The following is a 25,629-nucleotide window of genomic DNA, read 5'->3' on the forward strand; positions in this document are numbered from 1 at the left end:
TTCACAGTTCACACTGCGATCTGCAAACCAATCTGGGGGTGTCATTACCTTTGTTCCCGCAACGTGTGTGTGTGAACCATAGATGTGCGCAGGGGGTGTGCCGCCCGATGTGCCTGGGCACACCCTTATTACTATGTGTGGTGCTGATTCCCCCTACTGCCCAGGCTTCCCCCCATGTTGCCCCCCCCCCCCTCTCCCCAACAGTGCTGCTGGCTTCCCACCTCTTTTCTCCCCCTGCTGCTGTGGGGGATGTCTCAGGATGGAAAGCGGGTGGAAGGCGCTAGTAAATATGTAATTTACAGGTGCCTTCTTTTTCTAAGTGAACACACTTATTCACTGTGTTCATTCATATTTGAAGCATAGTAAACTGCGTTTACTATGCTTCAGTTTGTGAGTGAACAGGAACCATCTCAGTACAGAGCACTTCTCATTCATTCACTGTCCTGTGCAGCTGAGGCCACAGAGAGAGGCGTGTGTGTTGTACCTTTGGGGTGCACACCCTAATGTAAAAGACTGCACACACCTATGGTGTGAACCCAGGCTGAAGGTTGGCTTTCCATTTAGAACGTAGGTTTGAAGGCTGCGGTGGGCAATTCCGGTTACATCAACCTCTAAGGTTGACGTTTACTGACGTTTACGTTTTCGAACTGTGCCGCGTCCTCACCTGCTGCCATTGCCAATGTAACTGTTCTTTATGTAACGCACTGATGCCGCAGCAGTATTGTTTATTGGGGGGCCGGCGGTGCGACATTGCGAGGGAAGGGGCAACATGCATGAGCAGCTGCAACAGTAAGGGCTTGTTCACACTAGCGGTGGTCTCTGAAGAGCATTCCACTGAAAGTCTCAATGGCTAAAGGAGGTAGTGGTTGGGGGGCCCTAAAAGTGCAGCTTATCCACAGGGTTTTACCCCCCCCCCCCTCCTCCCCCCAAACATTAGTGTGAGTAGGGTGAGACAAGGTTTGGGTCATTGGTGTGGGGAAGGGGAAGTCGGGTCAGAGGGAAGAGGTCATGAAACCAAGGAGGGGACAGGGTGGCCTTCCGGAGGCAGTTGGAGACCAACAGAACACAGAGCTATGAGGACTGCACAAAGGTCTCTGTAGATATGGAGATTTTCAAAGCTTGTCTACTGGTTTCTCCCTGTGGCCAGTCTTAGCTGGACAGTGTCAGATGAGGGATGGGATTAGAGGCCATAGGTTTTTGTACCATGACATCTGACCTCTGTATTATTTCCATTGCCCAACCAAGACCTCTACACTATGTCCGTTACCCAACCCAGACCCCTATACTATGTCCGTTACCCAACCCAGACCCCTGCACTATGTCAGTTACCCAACCCAGACCCTGCACTGTGTCCGTTACCCAACCCAGACCCTGCACTGTGTCTGTTACCCAACTCAGACCCTGCACTATGTCCGTTACCCAACCCAGACCCTGCACTTTGTCCGTTACCCAACCCAGACCCTGCACTATGTCCGTTACCCAACTCAGACCCTGCACTGTGTCCGTTACCCAACCCAGACCCTGCACTATGTCCGTTACCCAACCCAGACCCTGCATTATTTCCGTTACCCAACCCAGACCCTGCACTATGTCAGTTACCCAACCCAGACCCTGCACTATGTCAGTTACCCAACCCAAACCCTGCACTATGTCCGTTACCCAACTTAGACCCTGCACTGTGTCCGTTACCCAACACAGGCCCCTGCACTATGTCCGTTACCCAACCCAGACCCTGCACTATGTCCACTACCCAACCCAGACCCTGCACTATGTCCGTTACCCAACCCAGACCCTGCACTGTGTCCATTACCCAACCCAGACCCCTGCACTATGTCAGTTACCCAACCCAGACCCTGCACTATGTCCGTTACCCAACCCAGACCCTGCACTATGTCCGTTACCCAACCCAGACCCTGCACTGTGTCTGTTACCCAACCCAGGCCCCTGCAATATGTCCGTTACCCAACCCAGACCCTGCACTGTGTCCACTACCCAACCCAGGCCCCTGCAATATGTCCGTTACCCAACCCAGACCCTGCACTGTGTCTGTTACCCAACCCAGGCCCCTGCAATATGTCCGTTACCCAACCCAGATCCTGCACTGTGTCCACTACCCAACCCAGACCCTGCACTATGTCCGTTACCCAACCCAGACCTTGCACTATGTCCGTTACCCAACCCAGACCCTGCACTATGTCCGTTACCCAACTTAGACCCTGCACTGTGTCCGTTACCCAACCCAGACCCTGCACTATGTCCGTTACCCAATCCAGACCCTACACTTTGTCCGTTACCCAACCCAGACCCTGCACTATGTCCGTTACCCAACCCAGACCCTGCACTATGTCTGTTACCCAACTCAGACCCTGCACTGTGTCCGTTACCCAACTCAGACCCTGCACTGTGTCCGTTACCCAACACAGGCCCCTGCACTATGTCCGTTACCCAACCCAGACCCTGCACTATTTCCGTTACCCAACCCAGACCCTGCACTATGTCAGTTACCCATCCCAGAGCCCTGCACTGAGCATTACCCACCCCAGGCCCCTGCACTATGTCCGATACGCAACCCAGGCCCCTGCACTATGTCCGTTACCCAACCCAGGCCCCTTCACTATGTCCGTTATCCAACCCAGACCCCTGCACTATGTACCTTACCCAACCCAGACTCCTGCACTTTGTCCGTTACCCAACCCAGACCCCTGCACTATGTCCGTTACCCAACCCAGGCCCCTGCACTATGTCCGATACCCAACCCAGACCCCTGCACTATGTCCGATACCCAACCCAGACTCCTGTACTATGTCAATTACCCAACCCTGACCCCTGCACTATGTCCGATACCCAACCCAGACCCCTGCACTATGTTTGTTACCAACCCAGACTCCTGCACTTTGTCCGTTACCCAACCCAGACCCCTGCACTATGTCCCTTACCCAACCCAGACCCCTGCACTATGTCCATTACCCTATACAGACCCCTGCACCATGTACATTATGAAAACCGGAACTCTGCACTATGTATGTTACCCATCTTGGAACTCTGCATGTACCTTAACCAGACCCTATCCCTGCACTAACCTTACCCAACCTGGACCCCTGCACCATAAACATTACCCAACCCAGACCCCTCTACTATGTATATTATTCAAGCTGGATCCCTTCAATATGTAATTTACCCAGCATGGGCCCCTACACTATGTATGTTACCACTGTTAGAGAGGCGGCAGCCTCTGGAAAGCCTTCCAGAGCCATGGTAAAAAGTAAGGTAAAGATTACACCTGGTCTCTGCAATTAACCCTTGCGGGGGAGTAGATTTAATCTAATTCCAAGAGTTCAGCTTTAAAGGCAACAATGGACTAATTAAATGTTGGTTATTGTAAATAAACTCAGCTTAGGGGATGCCTGTCAAATTTCTAAGATTCCTCCTTCTGCAGAATTTCTGGAATGTGGTTTCAGCACACTGATTTTTCCCAGATGTTACAATACAGAGACCTGGTCTGCCATGACTAGAAAAGGACTTCTACGCGCGACTGATGTTGCGTCACTTGACTTTGAACTTATGTAAGCTGCAAGTCAGACCTTGAAGGGAAATTCCACCTTTCCACCTCCCACCCGGTTTAACAATACAAACATGCCTGAACTGCCACATTGTAATACTAACTAAATGAAACTATCACAAGCAGACACAATTAATTAAACACCAATAAACCCATTTGTTATTTGTATTTAGAGCTCTGGATATTGACCTGATTGTCTTGTCTCATTGACCACTTTCCTAGGAGAATTGGATAGTCTTCCCCCCCGCAAGAGCCACTGAATATTTTGGGTTCTCTGTTTGACTCTGAGTCCTGGGCAGGATACCCCTCCTGCTGACACCACCTTGGCCAGGTAGTTCCCTGGCTATCTTACAAAGGAAGAATATTAGCTTGTATTAACCACTTAAGGACCGGAAGGTTTAACCCCCTTAATGACCATCCCATTTTTTGCGATACGGCACTGCATTATTTTAACTGACAATTGCACAGTCGAGCAACGCTGTACCTAAATAGAATTGATGTCCTTTTTTCCCTACAAATAGAGCTTTCTTCTGGTGATATTTGATCACCTGTGCAAATTTTTTTTTTTGCGCAATAAACAAAAAAAGAGCGACAATTCTGAAAAAAAAAAAAAAACAATATTTTTTTACTTTCTGCTTTAAAACATTCCCAATAAATACAAATGTAAAAATCAAAATTTTTCATCATTTTAGTCCAATTTGTATTCTGCTACATATTTTTGGTAAAAAAAAATCCCAATAAGTGTATATTGATTGGTTTGCGCAAAAGTTATCGCATCTACAATCTAGGGGAAAGATTTGTCATTCTTATTTTTTTACGAGTAATGGCGGCGATCAGCGATTTTTAGTGGGACTGTGACATTGCGGCGGACAGATCGGACCCCTAACTGACATTTTTGACAGTTTTGAGGGAACCAGTGACATTACTACAGTAATCAGTTTAATGTGAGCTTAGGGGGTGTGTTCTAACTGTTGGCGGGGGGACTTGTGAAATCAACACAGAGACCTGTATTCCTAAATAGGAGGGACACAGGAGCTCTGCATTGATTCCTGAGAGAACAACGGTCAGACCGCCATTCTCTCTTCACGGGGAGCTATCACGGGTCATGGGGGAATCACAGCCACTAGCCCTGTGGATCGGCTTTCCAGCTGGCGAATGGGCCAGCGCCCCCAGGATCGCTCCGGTGAACCGCCGTACAGGTACGACGATTCGCAGGAACCTGCCTCCGTATAACTGCGGCGGCTGGTCGGCAAGTGGTTAAATTCAGTGCCTTATGTGCATTATATTAACCTCAGAACCTGTGTAATTCATATGTGTCCTGGTTTACAGGGATGAGGTGACAACCCTAGTCTTGGCTAGTCTGCCTCCTCAAGTCACTCGGCCTTCCAATGGCATCCGTGGCCTCCTGGCCCAACCCGGTAGGTTTGGACCCACGTGTCTCCACACAGCTTGCTTGCTCTCCTCTACATGTCCTGCCCAAAGTCTCTCTTTTTCTCCCCTCCATGTTCCCATGCTTTTCTCTTTTATGTGCTCCTGGGCTTTGTAGTTTGATCTCAGCTAAACCTCCAGGAATACAAGTTTGAGCGATCCTGCACTCCTGTATTGGAACTTGTGATGAACAGAATTGTTGAACACTGCCATTTTGTGGTCAAAATAAATCTCTGCATCACAATAACAATGCACAGTGTTACATTTGTAAACAAAACCATTTGGTTTGCTAGATAACACACCAGAAACGAACAAAAGCAATGGTCTTTCTACTAATTTACAGCTCCCTTGGTCAGCGGTCCCAAACTTTTTCGGCACCAGGAACCGGTGTAGTGGCAGCCATCTTTTCTAGGTACCGGGGGGGGGGGGGCACGGTGATGTAAAGGGGACTGTACTGTAAAGGGGCATGGTGATGTAAAGGGGACTGTACTGTAAAGGGGCACTATGATGTAAAGGGGACTGTACTGTAAAGGGGCACTATAGTGTAAAGGGGACTGTACTGTAAAGGGGCACTGTGATTTAAAAGGGACTGCACTGTGAAGGGCACTGTGATGTAAAGGGGACTGCACTGTAAAAGGGCACTGTGATGTAAAGGGGACTGTATTGTAACGGGGCACTGTGATGTAAAGGGGACTGCACTGTAAAAGGGCACTGTGATGTAAAGGGGACTGTATTGTAACGGGGCACTGTGATGTAAAGAGGACTGCATTGTAAATGGGCACTGTGATGTAAAGGGGACTGTACTATAAAGGGGCACTGTGATGTAAAAGGGACTGCACTCTAAAGGGCACTGTGATGTAAAGGGGACTGTACTTTAAAGGGGCACTGTGATGTAAAGGGGACTGTATTGTAAAAGGGCACTGTGATGTAAAGGGGACTGCATTGTAAAAGGGCACTGTGATGTAAAAGGGACTGCATTGTAAAAGGGCACTGTGATGTAAAGGGGACTGTACTGTAAAGGGGCACTGTGATGTAAAGGAGACTGTACTGTAAAGGGGCACTGTAATGTAAAGGGGACTGTACTGTAAAGGGGCACTGTGATGTAAAAGGGACTGCACTCTAAAGGGCACTGTGATGTAAAGGGGACTGTATTGTAACGGGGCACTGTGATGTAAATGGTACTGCAAAGTGGAAAATTACTGTCTTCCGTTCCCTAGGTGGAGGGAAAAAGCATTAACACAGTAGAGTTTGTTTTTCTGAGCCCCTTTCCCGTAACATAGTCTTATCACCTGTTGATCCTGACAGTAGATCTGTTATTGCTTAATTCATTCAGAGTAGTTTTAAATATACTCTAACCAGTAAATAAAATATAAAAGAAGCTTTACCTAAACCTGCCTGTCAGCTCACTATATAGGGGAAGTCCTTGTAACACAACAAGACAAAAACAAAAGTGGCTTTTCTGGTTACATCAATGTACCATAGAGCCAGTCACTGTTAGGATGCACAATTTGCTGCCTCAAGCACCACGAATAACTAGATAGGCAGACTTCTGCTCCAAGCACATGTACAGGCATCACACTTCTGGCCTAATCACTCCGCTGCTCCTCCCACACACCCACCCTAGATCCGAGCCTGGCTGAAAGAGAGCAATCACTTGGACCTCCCCAAATATTTCTTATGCTGTCCAGCATGCACCAGTGGCCATAAACCCCCAACTGGTTGGCTAGGGGAAGTATGAATATTTATTATAAGTCAGTTTTACTTTAGTTTCTCATACTAATACTGTAGGTACAAGTGACACCTACTGGCAGAAGGAAGAGACCACATCTCCACTAAATTTAGGGGAAAACCCAAAAGCAAGTAGAATGTAAATCAGCTAGGTTGTCTACCACCCAGCAGAACAAAATTTGACTAGTAGCTCTTGTTTTGGACAAGGTGGCTAGAAATGTTTTGGGTTATGAATATTTCTTCCACCATAGCCAGTCCCTTAGGAGTATATGCCAGTGATTTGGGCTGGGGAAGAGGATAAATATATGGAAAGACGTTCTAGAAGGGTCCTTTTCCTCCCAGGCTTTGCCTGGAGAGGATGTAGTATGGATTATCCTTGCCCTCCAGGCCTGCTCACTGGGGAGGGTGTGGCTGCAGAGAGGTCCTTTTGCCTTCCAGGCTCTTTGCCTGGGGGAGGGGCCGAAGCTGAGAAAAGGTGTTTGTTTCCTAGCTACCCGTCTAGTACTGCGTTTCCTAACAGTTTTTTCACTTTGGTAACCATTTTCAGCCCATTTCTAAAAACTGTACCCCCATCTATGGGGATTGGAAAGGGTCAGAGTATATGGCAGGACCATAATGTATTTAGTGGATGTGACATGTACCAAAATAGTTTTCTAGGATCTGGTGCTCTCATGGGGTTAGTTTTGTGAGTTGAAGGGTTAGGTATGAAGATGGGGCATAGGTACAGTATGGTGGGTTGCCTGTATGGTGCAGTTCAGGGAGTACTGCAACAGGGCCTCTGAACCCTTGACTGGGGATTCCTCTTGACTCAGGCCTCTGGAGTAGTCCTCTGAACTCAGGACCCCAGACTCTGGATTTAGGACCCTGGATTCAGGACTTTGGAGCCCTCTGGATCTCTCTGGATTCAGGACCCTGGTCTCAAGACTCTGGACTTCTCTGGACTCAGGACCTTGGACTTTAGACTCAGGATCCTGGACTCAAGACTCAGGGCTCCTCTTGGCTTTTCTTGCCTCAGTACCCAGCACTCAAAACCAGTCTATGCCTCTGTTGCCTGCCACCTCCTCTTTGTACCAGATTTGAGGCAGCACCACTCTTAAGGCAAGAGAAGGGCATATTCCTCCTCCAAGGACTGACTCAGGTGCCAGCAACCGAAACCTTAACCTTAGTGTTGGAAAACATGACCATGGAATTACTCCACAGATGTGCTGTACATGGTATAGCCTCTGATTCCTCATGACCACAACCTTTATTTTACAGAGTGGACCAATGACCTGAATCCCCTCTGTGGGCTACTGACCTGAATCCCCACTGCCACAGCCTTTATCCCCCATTATGAAATGGTTTTAGGTACCTCTAAATGTACTGGCGCATACCCCAGGTTGGGAAACTAAGGTCTAGAGCAAGGGTATCAAAACTTTCTAAACAAAGGGCCAGTTTACTGTTCTTCAGACTTTAGGGGGCCAGACTGTGGCCAGTGGAGGTAGAAAATGCCCTCTCATTGGTTTTAGTGGAAGGAAAAGCGCACTATTGTTGGCAACAGTGGGAGGAATAGCACCCAGTCATTGGTGTCTGTGGATGGAATAGTGCCCCTCCACTGTTGTCAGTGGTAGGAATTGTGCCCCATCATTAGTGTCAGTTATGGATGGAATAGTGCCCAGAGGGCCAGATAGAGGCAGGCAAATGCCCACATCTGGCCTCAGGGGGCAGTTTGAAGACCACTGGTTCTAGAGTGTCTCAAATTGGCCTTTCAGAGAGGTCCGAAGAGTCCTATCCTGGTCTGTTGTAGAGGCTTAAGATATTTGAAGGTAGGCAAATATTTGGGCCTATAGAGTTCACATGTGGCTAAGGCATAAAGAGTCCTATTAGATTAAAGAGAAAAAGATCTGGCGCCAAGGTTATCAATGCTTGTAAACAACTATTTGAGGTTTTTTTTTTGCTATTTGTAACCGCTGCTGACTATCTGCAGGTGTGCCCAACATCAAAGTAAGAAAACAATAAGTCAGCGCAGGTCTACACTCCCCTAGTTAATGGGAAATAGACTCTCTGAACCTAAAGTGCTAGTGCAACTATTATAAGCAAATTATGCTAAATCTCAGAAAATGTGATCATTTAGTGCAACCAAATGAATGTTACCAAAAATCAGTCAAATAATCAATACTTATAAGTTCATATCGTGCATAATCAATATAAACTGTAAATAAAAAAAAAAAAAAAAAAACGTATTAAAATGAACCAAACATTAAAAAATGTAAAACTGCAACAAATGTCCCATATTTTATAAAGTCTCAAATAAATTAAAAAAATAAAAAAGTGCAAAAAAATGGATATATCAATGTGCAAATTCTTCAACAAATCCCCAAACTGACCAAATAGAGTGGCTGGTAAAATGATAAACCAGCTGATGTGCCCTCCTATAAAATATTCAGCAGGCCGGCTCTTAATACTATTATTTGATAATTCCGTCTCCACAATCAGGCTCTTTCATAGGGAAATAAGGAGGTGTGTGATTTAGAGAAAAAAGGAGAATTCACATAACGTTACTCCATTAAAAACAATTCAGTTTATTTAAAACAATTGATTAACTCACATTGCAAAAGTGTCCACCCAAAACTAAGGATCAAAACACTTTGGCTACAGTGTATCCCGTGGATTCAAAGCCGTAAACGCGGGTTTGACATGCACGGTGGTGTCCAACGTCTTAGCCCCTACTAATTAGTTTCGTCATTCGACGTCCTCACGGAGGACGGAGTTTCTCATTAACTAGGGGAGTGTAGACCTGCGCTGACTTATTGTTCACTTATAAAGAGTCCTATAGCTGGCCTGTGGCAGAAATCAAAAGATAATACAGTTTAGAGAGTTAATTTTGAGTATTCTGTACCCCTAACCCTTTAACTCTAAGACATTTGAGCCAATAAATTGCAAGAAAAGGATTAAATGATCTAAAGCCTGTCTGTTTGTCCACATTGGTGGGTTAGTGAATGTTTGGGTGCAGTACTGCAGTTACAGTTTAGGATACTAGTATGAAAAGCAGGAGAGTCCTTTAGGATCCATAAGCAAGGTCATTGCTACACAAAAATAAAAGTTTTTTTTGCTATAATGGCCCTTTAAATATTTATTGATAATGATCACTGCAAGTCTGTGGATCAAGTCTGGCTGGACTGAAAAACGATCTTAAATAAGGTTAATTGAGCTTCTCATAGCGGTCATTAATTGAAGTTAACAATCCCATTCCCTACAAAAGATTTGTAATGCCATTTACAAATATGAGACAGTCATCAAAAATAGATCTGACAGCAAGTAAAACCACAATTTCTGTAAAGAGTAATTGCTTTTAGGTAACTGTTACATTAATAACTCAGAATGTGTACTTACTGAAAATAGACTATAGTTTAACCATATTATACGCAATCCTGTCTTTATTAGAACATGATTCACTGTATACCCAATAATGACGCTAATATTGATGGCATACACAGTACCTACTTGAGGGGACTTGCAATTGGCTAGTAATTGTGCCAACGCACATGTCTCTGCCACAATTCCTCTCCTGAACAGTAGCCCTATTGCTTGAAGCTTTAACCCATGGCAGATGCCTCCTCACAACATTCCTGGCCATTAAACATTATATCCCCAAAGGTAGGAATGTCCACACAAAGCTAGGGTTGCTGCACATAACTGATTGCAATTGGAAGATGGCGCAAACAGTCACATCACATCGACACACTATCTTGACAGTTTATTGTCAATCACATTTAGTGGAAGGTCCGCAGTAGTCACATGTGAAAGCAACATTCAGCACTTTTAGTAAGCCATCTTCCCTGGAACAGTCTCTCTCCACCCGGGGTCATTAGTACTCACTGAGATGGGATCTTTGCAGTGACCTACTCCATGGGTACACCTCTCCCGGGACCCTCCAGGGGTGATTGCCTTCCTCCAGGGAACTTATGGCCTGGCCTAAAAGGCCTTTTGCAACCCGCCCTAGCCCCCACCTCCATAAGGGTCAGGAAGTCTACAGCCGGCTCTTCTGGGTTCAGGTCTATCTCTTCCTGGCCTCCAGCTCTGTCCAGGGCCTCCACTTGCAGGCTACATATTCATAGGTGTGGGGTGTGCCATACTCCAACTGCTCTAGGGCTCCTACCAACCTGGATTATATGTGGGGACTGGCTCCCCATGACATCACTACAGGAGGGCTCTAACTCAGTGTTTCTCAACTCCGGTCCTTAGGGCACACTAACAGGCCAGATTTTAAGTATTACCTTGGGGAGATGCAGACTAGAATACTGCAATCACTGGGCAGTAAATGATATCACCTGTGATGTATTTCAGTTTTCTTGCAAACCTGGCCTGTTAGTGTGCCCTGAGGACTGGAGTTGAGAACACTGCTCTAACTGAAAGGGGCCTAGCACCTGATAACACTGTTTTCTGTAACCAGACACTATTCTAGAACAAAGCCACTTAGTGGCAGACTAGCTAACCCCACCTGCTTACATACTCACATGCATTCTGAATATTATTTTTCAATCTGCATTAAAACCCAAATCCTGATTAAACCTTACTGTTACACGTATTTTGTTAAAAGGTCCCCCAGGTGTTTTTTTTTTTCTTAAAGAGCAGACGCTCAGGCTGCAATACTCACCTTAATCTGGAGCTGTCAGTACCTATTCTCCACCACAAGATGTCCTCAGGACAGCAGGTTGTCATTATCAAGCGCCCTGAGGGGGCATCACCGAAGCACCTTTCAATAACTCAGAGGGTGGCATCACTATTAACCGCCTAGCCCAGGCAAGAGGTAAAGATGAAGGGGACCCTGCAGCATCACATGACCAACCATAAATATCTTGGGAATGGTTAATATTAAAACAAAACATGCAAAAAATTTAGCCAATACGGGTACATGGGAAAGGGAGGTAAATTTTGAAGGGGAAAGGTGCATTTAAGCCTATCCATCCTTTATCTGTTGTTTGCAGAAGGTCTCATACTCATCTCACGTAAATCCAAACACTTAGGGGTGTATTTATAAAAAATCAGCACAGAAATTTGCTCAGCTGAATGTTTTTCATTGATTTAAAATAGGAAATACTGCATATGGCCTCCAGATGGCACTAAGTATGATAGCAATTCCCTAATAAACTTAGCGCCATCTCGTGGCCAAGTGCTGTATTTTCCATTTTAAATCAGCACAGGAAATAGCTTGATAATGTTTGTCTTTTGACCTACTGGTATTTGTACAGAATGAAAGTATGTGCACTTTTCCTTTACAAATTGCTATGCAAATTGTTTTTTACAGCTGCTCCTGACTCCTGAAAATGTACTCTGACAATTTTTGAACAGCGTGCACCTATTTTAATGCTATTTTACTGCTGCCGAGCCTTAGCGGGTTTTGTAAGAATCTGGCGCGTCTCCAGTTTAGTTTTTCGGTTTCCTTTCAGAAAAAAAAGGAACATAGTGAGCCGGGAGATATTTTTAAACTCTGCAATCAAATGCTGATCACAATAATATACAGTCGGTGAAAGCGGTTCGCTCTCAGTTCCCTTGGCAACAGAAATAAATTCTTCTGATTAGTAAATGGAATTTTCTTGTATTAAAGTCGCCCTAACAAAAGACGCCGAGGTCATAAAGCTACCGTGTGACCGACCTGCTTAGATAATGGAGACCAGAGGACAGAAGGAAGATTGTAATTGTAGTCTTTGGTAGGATAATGATTTTAACATTTAACGTATTTGATTGGACAAAAGCTTTCACCTATATCTGAAAATGTATCCACACTGGTGGGGAGGGAAGCCATATTGGCGTTCGGCTCAAGGGTTGGTAAGCCTAGATTGTGGGTTTCCAACCCGCCATCCCTGAGCATTAATGTGAAGAACAGAGCCGCACTAGAGGGAGCGGACCCCGATGCTTCCTGTATAGTTCCAGCTCCTGTCACAGGTGGAGTGATGCCAAATGTACTCCGTCTGTGACAGGAGCCATACAGGAAGCATTGGCTCTGCTCTCTACTTTGGCCCCATGCTTCCTCCAACGCCGCTCCTGTCACACTCGTTTGTGTCTCCGAGGAGCCAGCAGTAGGCAGCCAGCAGTACCCGCCAGCAGTACCAGCCAGCAGTACCCACCAGCAGTACCTGCCAGCAGTACCAGCCAGCAGTACCAGTAAGCAGTACCCACCAGCAGTACCAACCCTGGAGGACAGGCAGCTGAAGCCACCAGCCTTACCCGCCAGGGGGACAGCAGCAGCCAGTGATACCTCAGGAATTCTGAGGAAGACGTGAAGATTGAGGTCAGTTGAGGTGCGGTATAGCGCAGTGCATCCGTGTGAAAGCAGCCTTAGGCCCCTTTCACACAATCAGTCCGATTGGGTCCCCCTGTCTGTTTTTCAGGTGGACCCAATCAGACCCTTCATTCACCTCTATAGAACGGCAGATGTAAATGAACTTGTGTTTGTTTACACCCGCCTATTTCCAATCCGATCCACTTCAAAAAACAGAAGGGGATCCGTCCCCTTCTGTGTGGGCGGATTGGATGGGAGGTCCCATAGAGTAAAGCGGGCTGTGTCCCTGTCTGCTCTGCATATGCTGAGTGGACACAGACCTATCATCTGCCCGCTCTGCCTATTGGAGCCTGTAACCGATTACCAAGTCGCTAAAGTGGCCCTCGCTCCTCAAAGGGTTGGGCACCCCTGCTGTAGGGGCTTGAGTGCTGGATTGAGAGGTGCACTGTAGCAGCCTTCCCCCTTAGTTTGGCCACGGTGTGTGGCGGAGGGAAGGAGTCCCGGATGGAGAGGTGCGCTGTACTGTAGCGCATCAGGAGACCCGTGGGAAAATCATAAAAATCTCCCATGAAGTTGATAAAGTGTTAAGACCGCCACCACTGTCGTGGCTGGCCTTAACACTTTCATCACTTTGGTTGGCCGATCTCACTATTCTTCCCTACCTCCTCCGCACTGAGGGCATGACATCAATACTAAGCTTTACCACTGCGTAAACTGGCACCAGTACTAGGCTTTATTACTGCGTAAACTGGCACCAATATTAGGCTTTTTTACTGCAAAAACTGGCGCCAATACTAGGCTTTATTACTGCATAAACTGGCACCAATACTAGGCTTTATTACTGCGTAAACTGGCGCTAATACTAGGCTTTATTACTGCCTAAATTGGCACCAATACTAGGGGTGATTACTGCATAAACTGGCGCCATTACTAGGCTTTATTACTGCGTAAACAGGAACCAATACTAGGGGCTATTGCTGTGTAAACTGGCATCAATACTAGGCTTTTAACAATTGTACCCCACACTATGAAAAATCAAACCTAAAAGTAAATATCTGTGTATCGAATGTGACTCTCCGTGAAGGAAAAAAAAAAATCATATTAATTATATAGATGTGTATATATACTGTGCATAGTATGCAATAACGCTCACTGTATTTTTATCATTCTCATGAATAAAATACTTAAAAATAACACACTCCTGACACCATAAATTTCTAAATATAACAAAAAAAAAGTAACAGTGTAACACTTTAAAGGTAGCGCTGTGAACATCAAAAGGAATATTGATTTTCCAATAAAACCATAAAGTATAATTGAAAGTCGATGAAACATGAAAAATGAAAGTCCATAAACATAAATACCCAGTGCTGGTCTTAGTCAAAAGGATTGGTGAAAAGCTCTTATTAAGGTTTAGTGGTATCCTCCTTATTCCAAGGACTAGTTTCAAACCACCAAATCAGGTGTAAGTGATCCCGCTCCCAATGATTGTCACCAGCTAATGTTGCCTTCCATTCGCATGGTCGGCATGATCGCTTTTTAATTAGTGTGACAATTCCAAGACATAGTTCAGGGCCCTTGCTCAAATATCATGCAGAAACAAAAAGAAAACTTCCCTATGGTTGGGCCATTTTGGCTCGTTACACTCTGTTGTACTTTTTCTAAAAATCAATAAAAATGATTGAAAATTAAAAAGAAAACTTCCAATGGCATAGTAACCAAACAATCGAAAATGTATTAAAATACTTAAATAATTTTATTAAAATCCATACAGACTGGGTTTTTACAAACAGTACAGAGGCTGCCTGTTCATACAAGAAGCAGTCCATTCATGCTGGCTCCAATAAACAGTCTACGCGTTGTCCTTTTTTGGTTTATTGCTTGAAGGACTTCAACAGGGAAGAGGGAACTTGGGCATGGGGTACTACAGAAATTCTCAGTAATTTGAGGACAGTCTCTCCTAGTTGTAATGGTGGCTAATGGTGAACAGTGCAAGGCCCCACACCTGAAGACCATGGGGCGAGTCTTTAGGCATCTGGTTACCATGAGTTATTGCACATTTACTGGTACCTAGTGTGGCTTCCAGCACACAGTCTCAGGGATCAATTCAAGGTCACTACTCACAAGTCCCAAGGACAGGTGCTTCCTCTTAGCTTCTTCCAGGCACAACCCAGTGAGTGAGACTCTCAGGACCAGATCTTCATGTGGGGTTGTTCTGCAATAAGCTCTGAGCGAGTCCAATCAAGTCTGGCACTTCTAAGGCCTCTTGGAGCAGATGTTCAGTCCATGGGCTGCCTGGCTGCAGCAGCCCCTGCACCTCTGGAACCCTCCTGGGGAGCAGGAACCCTGACCTCCAGTGTCTCAGATTACATAGTTGCATAGTTAGTGAGGTTGAAAAAAGTCATCAGTCCATCCAGTTCAACCTATGATGTGTGTGTGTTTGCTGTTAACCATACATTGTATACCCCTGTATGTTGTGGTCTTTAAGGTGCCCATCTAATAGTTTTTTGAAACTATCGATGCTCCTTGCTGATACGACGGTTTGCGGAAGAGAATTCCACATTCTTACTGCTCTCACAGTGAAGAACCCCCTGCGTATTTTTAGGTTAAACCGCCTTTCCTCTAGTTTTAGTGAGTGCCCACGTGTCTCCCAAAAGTGGAACTTCCACTTTAAATAGTCCTAACCCCCTGACGTGCCACATTTGGTATGTCATTTTTGGGGGGGAGCGGGTACCTAGTAGTTTTGACAGGTACCCGCTCCCACTTCCGCTCGGAGCGCCGCGGCGCCCTGAGAGGAAGTTCTCCTCTCTCCCTCCCTCCCTGCAATCTTCTGGGACATGTCAGAGGTCCCAGAAGATTGCCGGCCAATTCGCGCATGCGCAATGCGTACCCGGCCGTGAAGCCGCAAACTGTCACAGCCGGGTGCCCACATCAGTGATACTGTGCCGTGGAGCAGAGAGGGAGAAGACGGCGCATCGCTGGACCGTGGGACAGGTGAGTGTGCGGTTAGGCTGGAACTCCGCTTTAAGTTGTCTGAAAGCATGATGATAATGATGATATAGATACCGCCGTGCTATGATGTCATCATATGTGCATATCTGGAATATGGGGCTATCCTCTTGTATGCCCCCCCCCCCCCCCCCCCCGCTTCCAATTTGAGCTTAATAATTTGTAATATTTTGATATTTTTGGACAAAGTTTTCTTCAGCCTCCACACAGGCTCTCCATCCATTTGAGTCCCATTACCTCTATACTAGTGATGACACACACATATGCGAGTGAATCTTCGTTGTTCTTCATTTTTAACATTCATGAATATAATCTTGGACACATATCTTTGCTTGGATTCCCCCATGTTGGGCATAGTGAATTGCTGATATGGGTTTTTTGATCACTCTATAAGTTAGCAGATTTTGCCAACATTGCAAACTGGATCCTGAAGAAGGCATTCCAGTCCACTTCCATTGTGGGCGAAACGCATTGATCAATTAACTTATTATGCATTGTTTGACTAGAAGGGTCCTATATTGTCCAATGTGTTGTTATTTATATTTATGATATCATACATGTGGTTTTTAAAATATTTTGTACAAATAAAACTTTGATAAATCTTTTTAAATATATAATGTGGTAGTTGATATTGTTTTTTGGCACTCAGAAATCCCCTTTTCCCACATCCCCCCTCACAAGGGAATGTGGTGACTCCCTCTTTTTATGAGTAATTTATTTCTGGCGTTTGTGATTCTTCTGTCTTTGGTTGGATGAGAGTAAGCAGTTTCCCTGATGGCCCTACCATTGAGATTGGAGGACTAACCCTATCCATTGATTATCACATGCACCCCTGAGCATTTTTGCTGTCCTATAATTTAGGCAGCAAGTGACTTCACTCATTTGATGGAGGCAAGACACTGAGGGTGATACTTTGATATTGCTGACCATCCACACCTGGATTTTATATTTCACGTAAGGACATTTTCCTCAGTTTTGTGGTTTATTCACTTGATTATTTTAGTAAGTCACTGCTTATGCACTTTCTCCACTCTTGATAGAGTCATTTTATATATTCTGTTTACTTCCTATGTATACTGCTTCTGTTTTATTTTTATTTGTGCCTAAAAATAGGCCCTGTCCTCATGGGCTAAACAACGTGACAAAAATGCTTTTGTTTCCATGAGAGAAGTATCCCATAATAAAACAAGAATGAGTCGGAGGGGGGGGGGGGGGGGTTTAAGAACAACAAGTGTACAGCAAATTAAAACATGTGTAACAATGAACACGGGACATTCCACATAATGAATATTTTATAATACAGGCAGACTATTATTACCAGGGCTTTTTTTCAGCAGGAACGCGGTGGAACGCATTTCCGGCACCTCCAGCACTGAATATATGTAATAGCAAGGGGTGTGGAGTGTCTTGGAGGGTCTCTTGATGCTGGCTACTTGGGGATCTATTGTCACTGGTAGGGATTTTGTATTGTGTGAGGGTCTATTGTTGCTGCTGGCGGATCTATTGTTGCTGGGGGGGTCTTATGTTGTTGGTAGGAATCTCCTGTTGAGGTTGAGGTCTATTGTTGGCTTATCCATTTATACTGGTTGCTGGGAGAGCCGTTGTTGGTAGTGGAGGGGGTCTAATGTTGCTGGGGTGGACCTTTTGTTGCTGGGTGAGGTATTTTATTTTGTGTGGGAGTTGGAACCAAGGGACAGTGCTAAGAGGTGGGTAGGGGGTGGAACCAAGGGACAGTGCTCAGAGGTGGGTAGGGGTGGAATCTAGAGACCGTGCTCAGAGATGGGTAGGGGGTGGAACCAAGAGACAGTGCTCAGAGGTGGGTAGGGGGTGGAACCAAGAGACAGTGCTCAGAGATGGGTAGTGGGAGGAACCAAGGGACAGTGCTCAGAGGTGGGTAGTGGGAGGAACCAAGGGACAGTGCTCAGAGGTGGGTAGTGGGTGGAGACAAGGGGTGAGTCAGAAGGGGGGAGTTCCTGCACCTATTCTCCAAGAAAAAAAGCCCTGATTATTACTATTAATATTATACAGGTTTTATATGGCGCCAGCAGTTTACACAGCGTTTTCCAACGTTAGGTCACACAGTACAATTACAATACACTTTAATATAGGAAGAATCAGAGGGCCCTGCTCCTTGGAGCTGACAGTCTAAGGCTGCATTCACACTTGAGCGTAGCGTTTTATACCGCGATTTTACCGCAATTTTTTCAGGCGTTTTTCATTGACATCTATCAAAAACGTTGGTAATCAGCCCAAAAAGAAGCTCATGTACTTTTTCCAGCTACAGGCGTTTTGCAAAACGCTCAGATGTGAACAGGGGCCATTTAAATGAATGGGGTTTTACTTGTTGGGTGTTTTGGAAGCGTTTCTTTTGAGCGTTTTTGGAGCTGAAAACGCCCAGGTGTGAATGGAGCCTTAGAGGGAGGGTCAAGAGATACAAGATGTAATAACTGTGGGGGATGAGCTGATGGAGAAATAAATGTATAGTTGTTAGGTGGGGGCAGGATAGGCTTTTCTGAAGAGATGCGTTTTCAGGGATTGTCTGAAAGTAGACAAAGTAGGAGAAAGTCGAACAATTTGGAGTAGAGCATTGCAGAGGATGGGAGAGGTCCGGAAGAAGTCCTGGAGTCGAGCATGGGATGAGGTAACAAGGAAGCTAGAGAGTAGGAGGCCTTGGGAGGAGTGAAGAGGACGATTTGATTGGTATTTAGAGACCAGGTTAGTGATGTAGCTGAGGGCCAGGTTGTGGAAGGCTTTGTAAGTTACTGTTAGTATCTTGAATTCATTTTGTTGATTGAGTGGCAGCTAATGGAGGGATTGGCAGAGAGGGATAGCAGACGCCGAGCGGTTTGTAAAGGGGATGAGTATCAGGTATCAAGTGCTGGAGGCCGATGAAGAGAGGGCTTCCCTTGCAGCTAAGTTCCAAACTCCCCTGGAGGTGAGACTGGAGGAGTTAGGCCCAAAGTCGCACAGGTCAACTGCAGAGTTGCTTGCAGAAAGGGTTCAAGGATACTGCTGGTGTGCTGCAGGGTTACTGCAGGCAGGTGGCACCTGTGAGATGAAGCAGGTACTTAGGATCGCTGAGACAGAGGGTAGATGATTCAAGCCAAGGTTCGGTGCCAGGTGGGTAGCAGAGAAGACAAGGTCAAGTGGTAGCCAAGGTAGCAGGCAGAGGAGATCCGTTAAACAAGCTGAGGTCAAAGTCAGGAAGCGAGCCGGAGACAGAGGTGTAACAAGCCAAGTCAGTAACCAGGAATCACAGGAAACAGGAAACACGAGATGTTGGTAGAAGCTGAAGATCAAACAGCACTTAGAGAAGGGCTGGCTCCCTTACAAAGGTCCAGGCGAGGGGCTGACGGAGATGCTGGGTCCTACAGCCCTTCTCCTGTTCTGACAGATGCTGGGTCCTAGAGCCCTCCTGCTATTGGTGCCCTGACAATGAGTCTGGCAGTAGAGTTCATAATGGACTGAAGGGGGGATAGCCTATTTAAAGGTAAGCCAATGAGGAGGAAGTTGCAGTAGTCGAGGCGGGCTGATTTGTCTGGGTGTTGGTGATGCGTAAGGAAATAGATGGAGTGAGTTGGGGGGTAGAGAGGTAGATTTGGGTTTCGTCAGCGTAGAGATAATATTGAAAGCCAACGGGAGGTGTAGATTGAGAAAAGGAGAGGTCCAAGAACAGAACCTTTTGGGGACCCAGACGGAGAAAGGAAGAGTAGAGGAGGAAGTAGAGTTGTAAGTGACACTGAAGGAGCGATGGGATAGGTAGGATGAGAACCAGTGAAGAGAACAGTCACAGAGACCAAAGGAGTGGAGTTTTTTGAAGAGTAGGGGGTGGTCTTCGACTGTATCAAAGGCAGCAGAGAGGTCCAGGAAAAGTAGTACACAATAGTGTCTGTTGGTTTTTGCCGTTAGTAGGTCGTTTGTGAGTTTAAGGAGAGTAGTTTCCATGGAGTGCTGAGGGGGAAATCCGGACTGAAGGGGATCAGGACGTTTGTTCATTGTCAGATGGTCGCTCAGTCGGTTGTAGACCAGTCCTTCAAGGAGTTTGGAAGAGGAGAGTAATAGGGCTTAAGTTGTTAAGATCGGTTGGGTCCAGTGAGGACTTTTTAAGGATAAGGGTGACTAGTGCACGTTTTAGAGAGTTGGGGAAGATGCCAGAAGAGAGGTAGATATTGAAGATGTGAGTTAGAGAGTGTAAAATAGAGTCAGAGGGTGAGCGTAGCGTAACTTTGTACATTTACACTGTGTGCACGTTTATTAAACAAGTGAGTATTTTGACCAAACCGTCATTTTTATGCATTTTGTCCAACTCCAAGCTGTATAAACAGAGATGATAATTGGATTTAAGCATATCAGGTGATGTGTATTTGTGTAATGAGGGAGGGTATGGCATAGGGAGATCAACACCTTATATCAAGGTGTAAATAATTATTAGGCAGCTTCTTTTTCTCAGGCAAAATGGGCCAAAAAAGACCTTTGACTCTGAAAAGTCAACAATTGTAAAAAGTCTTTCAGAGGAATGCAGCACTCTTAAAATTGCTAAGATATAAGTCAACAGATTCGCAAGAAATGTGTTGAGAATAAAAGATGCAAATTAACTGCCAAAGATTTGGGAAGAATCAAGCGTGAAGCTACCAGGAACCCATTATCCTCCAGTGCTGTCATATTCAAGAGCTGTAGGTGTTCAGTGTTTAGAGACATGGCCAAGGTAAGGCAGGCTAAAGACAGATTTCCCAAAGGTCTTATGGACTGATAAGATGAGAGTGACTCTTGGTGGACCAGATGGATGAGCCTGTGGCTTGTTCAGTAACAGGCACAAAGCTCCACTTCGACTCAGATGCCAGAAAGGTGGAAGTGGGGTACTGGTATGGGCTGGTATTATTAAAGCACAAGCATCACTCGGTCTTTGGTGTTTCCCCATTCTTCTAGCATGCCTCAAAACATTTCTCTAATGTACTCCCCAGTGTGGGATCCTTGCATCACTTTTGTATTCAACACCAAATGCCTTCTTGTCCATCCGCTGTCAATGAAGAGGCATGTAAGACTCATTAGTGATTCTGTTTGTCCTGACCAGCAGTCAGTCGTGAATGAGAGTGGGTTGCCAGCATTCTCTGGTTTCAGCATAGCCTTTACTTTCTCAACGACCTTTTGGTGAATCTTTTCCAGCATTTCAGTTTGATAATACTTGTCACACTTCAGTGTGTACCTTAGCTCAACTATGGACATCAACCGCTTAAATCCAGAGTCAGACACCATTGTAAATGGCTGGTTATCAGTCACCATCACCATCATCTCTTTGATTACTCTGTCCAGCAGTTGGGATCTTCCATCCGATTTTAGCCACCTGTTTATTTTTTCTGAAACACATCTGTTATTGTTGCCTGGGATAGTGATGTTTCACCTTGTGATTCATTTTGGTTTACCTGTGCTGCATGATACAATTCAACATGATGAACTCTTAGATGGGCCCAAAGATTTGACGTATTTTTGGTTTTTGCAGTTATTGATCTCATGCTTACATTGTTTGTGCACGTGTTGCACAGTACTGCTGCTTTTCCTGGAGATGAAGATGAGAAATAGTCCCAGACCACACTTTTAATTTTTCTATCTGCATCCATCTCCATTGAAATTTGAAAGACCCTACTGAAATTGAATATAGGCTTAAAAAAAACTGGCTGGCTGGCACCCTTTGGTGGCTGGCTGGCACCCTGTGGTGGGTGGGTGACTGGCACCGTGGGTGGCTGGCTGGAACCCTGTTGTGGGTGGCTGGCTTGCTGGCTGGCACCCTGTGGTGGGTTGCTGGCTGGCACCCTGTGGTGGGTGGCTCGCTGGCCCCCTTTGTTTGGTGGGTGGTTGGCTGGCACCCTGTGTGGTGGGTGGCTGATACAGGCCCAGGGCCTGTGGCTGGCTAGCTGATACAGATTGGGCCTGTGGCTGGCTGGTATAGGCCTGTGGGTGTGTGCGGGCGGCTGGCTGGCTGGCACTGGGCAGCTGTGGGTGGGTGGCCGCGGTGACTGTGTTAAACACACTGTACACTGTGACTGGTCACTGTACTGTATGATTGAGAAAGAATCACTCACTGTCCTGACTGTGCAGAGACTCTAGTATGTGGCCATGGCAGCTGTAAAACTGTGCGCACTGTGAGACGCCAAAACGAGGCTGAGGGAGGCGGCCGAAGCTATCCCAGACTCCCAGTGCGCAGGGGCGTGTGGCGCAACATACGCAATGACGTCACGGCAAAATCGGTAACCGCCAGGGCCGATTACGATATATCGGGGAAAGTGCATATTGGCCAGGGGAGGACTGGGCCAGGGGGCAGGGGGGCAAATGCCCCCCAGGCCGCTCTGATACCCCGTATTAAGGCTGCACCCCTTCTGCTAAAGACATGCCTAAATGATTCCTTGTAAAGAGAAGTAAAAAGTCCCCACCGCTGACCTACTGAGTGTGTGATGAAGACAAGGACAGAGCGCAGGCCTCCCCCCACCAGCATGAATGGTGTAAACTGTGTCTGAGCAGAGGCTGGTTCCATGCACCACTGGAGACTCTCCTCCCCTGGTGACCCCCGACCAAGCTGTCCAATCTCACCCAACCCCCCCCCCCCCCCCCCCCCCCCGTGGTAGCCAGGTCGGGAACCCATATTCGGCCAGTAGAGAGTACCTGGTGCGGAGCTTCGGCCTGGAATGGGGGTCAGGTGGAGGCCAGGAAGATGCAGAGTGGGCGGAGGGCCGAGTCGCTGTACATGGGCCTCTGGTTTGTACTTGCCCCCTGGGCCGAAAGTTGCCAGTCAGCCCCTGATATCGGCCCTCGATATATCGGTGTTGTCGATAATCAGTCAATCCCTAATTAGAAGGCAGGGGAGACATTGGTGGTCTATGCACGTTATTTTCACCTTTGCTGGAGCACTTAACGGAAAATATAAGTATAGGAGCCCAATATTTATTGCAGTATGTTCAATAAGGCTTTCATAGTAATAACATGGTACAAGTAACCACATTGGCATCATAGCAGCAGATGTCCTCACTCCACCTGTCCCTGTGCTGTGGGGGGGTTTCTCTCTCCATTACATCGCTATTTACCTGCTATATATAGAGGATTTCCGTCAAAGGTAAGAAGAACCCCCCCCCAGTGATCTCACCCAATCTGTCTGCACATTTGTACTGCTCAAGCACCCCTCATTCATCGTGCTGTATAAATGTAGAATATGTTCTGTATTCCATGGAGGGGCAACCGGGGCCAGGAAACCGGGACCTACGACATGCATGTGCACAGCTGCTGGCAGGAGAATGTCATTTCCACTTAACACAAAATGTCATCGGGTCACATGAGGTATATCACAGCTGTCAGCACATTGTATCAAAGCTGAACTCCAGCCTTCCCTTCAGTCTTGCACAGTTGTTGAAAAAACCTATCTACGAAGTGAAAGCAAAAAAAAATTAAAAAGATATTGAAGTAGATAGTGGCGCTCAAAATGAAAATAAATGAATATGTGCAAAAAACAAATAAAGTCCAAAATATTGTTAATAAAGTCCATAAATAAGATAATTGATGATTCAATGACTGTCCACCACACCGCGTGAATCTGTGTCACCGCTCCCTTTTGGATATCCACTCACCAAATGTATACGCCAAGTACTAACAATCCAAGTATTGGCAATAACAGCAAATGCCCACTCTGGGGTTAATGGTTAATCATAAGATGTGTCCAATCCTTTCGGGTGCTCCTTGTATAATGGACAAAAAGTATAAAGAAAAAGTGCCAATAGTGTGATACTGTAAAAACACTTTATCAACCATTTCAGCTCCGGAAGGTTTTACCCCCTTAACCACTTGCCGACCGCCGCACGACTATCTACGTCGGCGGTCAGCCCCTCACAGGCAAACTAACGTAGCTTGTGAGGGTCTAGCGAGCGAGCGCGCGCCCCCGGAGGCGCGCTCCCGCTCCCGCGTGGTCACAGACCCCCCCGCGCGTGTGACCAGCGGACCCGATGTCCGCCGGCCACTCGGCGATCGGCGGGGGAGAGGGAGAATGTCAGGCAGCTTGTGTAAACAAGCTGCCTGTAATTCTCCTCGCTGTAAAGACACTGATCACATGGATCTACTATGTAGATCCGTTGATCAGTGTCCTTACAGCTCAAGCCACAGCCAATCACAGTAGAAAGCACGCCCCTAGGGACACACACAGCCCCTCCCTCCCAAATAAAGTTAACCCCTTCACTACCAGTGTATTTTTACAGTAACAGTGCATATATATATAGCACTGATTACTGTATAAATGTCACTGGTAACCCCAAAAGTGTCAAAAATGTCAGTCAAGGGTCCGATCTGTCTGCCGCAATGTCGCAGTACCGCAAAAAAAATCACAGATCGCCGCCATTACTCGTTAAAAAAAAAAACAACAAAAATGACAAAAATCTTTCCCTTTGTTAGTAAACGCGATAACTTTTGCGCAAACCAATCAAAATACGCTTTTTGCGATTTTTTTTACCAAACATAGGTAGCATAAAACAAATTGGCCGAAAATGTTAAAAAATTTTGATTTTTACATTTTTTTGGGGGGGAATTTCATATATAAAAATGTGAAAAATATTGCTATTTTTGCAAAATTGACGCTCTTTTTTTGTTTATAGCGCGTGATCAAAAAATCGCACAGGTGATCAAATACCACCAAAAGAAAGCTCTTTTTGTGGGAAAAAAATGACGTCAAATTCGTTTAGGTACAGCGTTGCACGACCGCGCAATTGTCCGTTAAAGTCACGCAGTGCCGAATCGCAAATTACCCCCTGGTCGGAATGGGGGTAAAATCTTCCGGGGCTTAAGTGGTTAATGACCAGGTCATTTTTTGTGATTCGGCACTGTGTTGCTTTAACTGACAATTGCGCGGCTTTGCGATGCTGTACCCATATGCAATTGATGTCCTTTTTCCCCACAAATAGAGCTTTCTTTTGGTGGTATTTGATCACCTCTGCGGTTATTCGTTTTTGTGCTATATACAAAAAAGAAGCCTCAAGTTTGAAAAAACACCAATATTTTCTACTTTCTGCTATAAACCAGTCCCAATAAAACATTTTTAAAAATCAAATTTTTTATCAGTTTAGGCCAATTTGTATTCTGCTACATATTTTTGATTAAAAAAAAATCCCAAAAAGCGTAAGAAAATTAGTTTGCGCAAAAGTTATCGTGTCTGCAAACTGGGGGAAAGATTTATTTTATTATTTTTTTACTAGTAATGGCGGCGATCTGCGATTTTTAGCGGGACTGCGACATTGCGGCAGACAGATCGGACCCCCTAACTGACAATTTTGACACTTTTGGGGGGGAACCAGTGACATTACTACAGTAATCAGTGCTAAAAAATATGCTCTGTTACTGTAATAATGACAATGGCAGGGAAGGGATTAACACCAGGGGCGATCAAAGGGTTAAGTGTGTTCCCTAGATGTGCTTTCTAACTGTTTTGGGAATGGATTTAGCAGAGGCTTAGCTGAATCACACGATTTTTCCCTGCTTCTCTGACAGGAGAGCCGTTTTACATTACACGGCTCTCCTTTCAGTTTCTCTGAAGATCGCGTGAGGCCGGCGGTGATCGAGCCCACTCCTCCCGCGGTCTGCCTCGTGTGTCTAATCACAGCGGGAACGTGACTCACCG

This window comes from Pelophylax lessonae (genome assembly GCF_965119305.1).
Source record: "Pelophylax lessonae genome assembly, chromosome: 8".
NCBI classification, from domain to species: domain Eukaryota; kingdom Metazoa; phylum Chordata; class Amphibia; order Anura; family Ranidae; genus Pelophylax; species Pelophylax lessonae.